Here is a 3712-nt window from a genome sequence, read left to right on the forward strand (position 1 = left end):
CTCCTTAAAATCCTGTAACTCATAGTCAGACACCCCCAAATCCAATTTCCCACCACAAGCAGCTGAGTTACTGCTTATTCTCTACCCTGCAGAAGGCTGGAGGTTTAATTTTGAAGACGCTGAGCTTCAGGACATCGGGCAAAGCTGATGAGAAAAATATTATTCAAACACCAGGGAGCTCATATAACAATCTATTGTGGAAAACGTGCCTCCAGTTTTTTACTGTATTCAATGCCAGAATTGCTCTGAAAGAATAAGGAGTTAATGCTACCAAGAGATTAAAGTGCTCACTCTTCTAGGGCCATTACAACTCCTAAAATGTGAATATGTAGGTAATCCTCAATTCAGTCATTCAGAAACATATTTCTTGAGTGGCTACTATGTGACAAGAACTGCCCTAAGCAGAAGAGATACAGGAAGAAATGGCTCCATGCTCTCTCAGGAGGTGAGTGTTGGAGGGGATGAGGAGACATTAAACACANGTGTGTGTTGCGGGGGTGGCTTAAAAGCATAGAGCCGGGTTCCTTACTACATCAGCTTTTCCAATGCTCTTCATTACTTCCTACTTTTTTTTTTTTTAAGACACATTTTTTCAGCGTCATGATCAGACTGTTACATTTAACAATCAACTGCATGGGTGCCAAAAAGAAAAAAACCCTTTGTTGGAATGCTTTTACACTTTCCATAGAACAGAAACTAAAATAACCTGTTATACAATTAGTCACAAATAACAGTCCTGAAGGTTTTTGCCCATATACATGAGTATTACCTATGTCTTCTTTGTAGCAGCTGGGCCCTGCCACCACTCTACTTGGCTGAGTTCAGAAATCTGTTGTAACCTGTAGCTTCCCTGTAACTTCTCTGGCTCTCCTCTCCTGCTAAGCTTTGTTTCCTGGCAGTAATTAGAACCTTCTGCCACTGTCATAGCTACTGCTGCTGCTGCTGCTGGAACTGCCATAGCCACCTTGGTTTTGTGGTTTGGCAAAGTATTGGCTTCCACCACCATAGGGACCAGAGCTTCTGCCTCCAAAGTTTCCTCCTTTCATGGGTTCAAAATTTGAAAACTGATTGTTGTAATTACCAAAATTGTTGTAGTTCCTGCCACCTCCAAAATTGCTTCCGTCATTACCAAATCCATTATGTCCATCCCCACTGCCACCATATCCTCCATCACAACTGCCACCAATGCTACCTCGACCACTGAAGTTTCCTTCTCGACCATCACCGAAGTTTCCAGAACTACTTCGACCTCTTTGACTGGATGAAGCTCTAGCCATCTCTTGCTTAGATAGGGCTTTCCTTACTTCACAGTTGTGGCCATTCACAGTATGGTATTTCTGAATGACAATCTTGTCTACAGAGTCATGGTCATCAAAGGTTACAAAAGCAAAGCCTCTCTTCTTGTCACTGCTTCAGTCAGTCATGATTTCAGTCACTTCAATTTTTCCATATTGTTCAGAATAATCTCTTAGGTGATGTTCTTCAGTGTCTTCTTTAATACCACCAACAAAAATCTTTTTCACAGTTAACTGGGCACCAGGTCTTTGAGAATCTTTTCTTGAGAGAGCCCACTTTGATTCCATGACCCTTCATCCACCTTGTGTGGCCTTGCATTCATGGCTACACCCACCTCCTCCACAGTGGCATAGGTGACAAACCCAAACCCGCTGGAGCGCTTGGTGTTTGGGTCTCTCATCACCACATAGTCTGTGAGCGTTCCCCATTGCTCAAAATGGCTCCTTAGACTCTCATCTGTTGTTTCAAAGCTCAAACCTCCAAAGAAGAACTTCTGCCACTGTTCAGTCTTTTTGGAAGACTGACTTAGACATGACAACTACAGGAGGGGAGACTTTAATGATGCTTACTCGGTGGTGCCCACCGACAGGAAGGTTACTACCTACATGTCTAAGCTTCCATCTGAGATATTTTTCATTCTGCCTGAAAAACATCCTTTAGTATTTATTTTACTGTGTCTTATTCTGGGAAATTGTCTTATTGTGTTTATCGGGAAAGATTTTTCTCACTATCTATTTCAAAAGGTACAAGTTTGACAGCTGTTTAAACACTTTGAAGATAAAATTTCACTGTTAGGTGAGTTCATTGTTTCTGCTGAGCAGTCAGCTGTAAGTCTGGTTATTGTTCTTTTCAAGGTAAATCTATGACTGACTTTAGATTTTTTTCCATTTTTGGGTTCTAGCAGTTTTATCATTTAGTGCCTCAGTGTGTATTTCTTTTTCAGTTATTCTTTTTGGGGTTTGTGGTACTTCTTGAATTAATAGCTTGATGTCTTTCTCCAGTATGGGGAAGCTCTCAGCTATTATTACTTCAAAATTTGCTTTAGTCTGATTCTCTCCTCTCATTGTGCTTCAGGCCCATTATTTCTCTCCTGTAGTTTTAGGACTCCATCTAAATGTTATTCTTTCTAACTGTGTCTTCTATGTCTCTTACCATCTTTTCTGTATTTTCTATCATTTCATTTTACAGGCTTCACTGATGATATTCCAAGTTACTAAATCTCTGTATGGCTGTGTATGATCTACTATTAGACCCATCCATTGAGTTTTTGTTTTAATTTATTGAGTTGGTAATAGTAAAATCACATAGGTTTCTTTTTTTTTTAATGGAAGTTTATTGGGGTGATACATTTCTATAATACATCATCTCTATATCACATTGTGTGCTCACCACCCGGCCATGTGATTTACTCTGGCCAATTGAATGTGAGCAGAAGTGATGCATTCCACTTCTGAGAACTTTAAGAATCGTCATGTGCTTCTGTCATCACCCTCCTCCATCTGCCACAGGCATGGCATGCCCCAGATAGGGGTTGCTTGCTTCATCTTCTAAGAGGATGCAGGGAATAAAGCTTCAGTCAACCTACAGCCCATGTAGGACTGTGTAACCTGAGCAAAATATAATTCTTTGTCTTCGTAAGCCATAGAGACTTAGAGATTGTTACCACAAAGTAGATGCTGCCATAACCAAACACCTAAAATATGTCCTCCTGACTTTGTAGCAGAATGATGGGTAGCAAGAAAACTGATATTAGTAGCTGGAAGGATGGCAACCTATTATGCAGTAGTGAAACATTTTTTTTCCCATATCTTTTTTTTTTCCAATTACAGTTGAGATTCAATATTATTTTGTATTAGTTTCAGTTGTACAGTATAGTAATTGGACATTTATATAATTTATGAAGTGATCTTCTCAATAAGTCTAGTACCCTCATGGCACCATACATAATTATTACAATATTATTGATTATGCTGTGCTTTACATCCCTGTGACTCTTTTGTAACTACCAATTTGTACTTCTTAACACCTTCACCTTTTTCATCCAGCCCCTCAATTCCCTTTCCATCTGGCAACCATCAGTTTGTTCTCTGCATCTATGAGGCTGTTTCTGTTTTGTTTGTTCGTGTATTTTGTTCTTTAGATTCCATATATAAGTGAAGTCGTATGATATTTGTCTTTGTCTGACTTATTTCACTTAGTATAATATTCTCTAGGTCCATCCATGTTGTCACAAATGATAATATTTTGTCATTTTTATGGCCAAGTAATATTCCATTATATATATATATGTACCAGTGATGAAACATGTTATGAAACCATAGATACAATAACATAAAAAGCAGATAATATATGGCATAACTTTGTGACCTTAGGCAAAAAGATTGGGAAACAGAATATTACTAGCATGGTCTGGTTA

The 3712-nt window shown here is 39.0% G+C and overlaps 1 pseudogene; it reads right to left on the minus strand.

Annotated features, from left to right (window-relative positions):
* Positions 1–887: 887 nt before the first annotated feature.
* On the minus strand, positions 888–2360 carry LOC109376469 (heterogeneous nuclear ribonucleoprotein A1-like; annotated as a pseudogene).
* Positions 2361–3712: the final 1352 nt, after the last annotated feature.

Source organism: Hipposideros armiger, unplaced genomic scaffold (assembly GCF_001890085.2).
Source record: "Hipposideros armiger isolate ML-2016 unplaced genomic scaffold, ASM189008v1 scaffold_1137, whole genome shotgun sequence".
In the NCBI taxonomy this organism is placed as follows: Eukaryota; Metazoa; Chordata; class Mammalia; order Chiroptera; family Hipposideridae; genus Hipposideros; species Hipposideros armiger.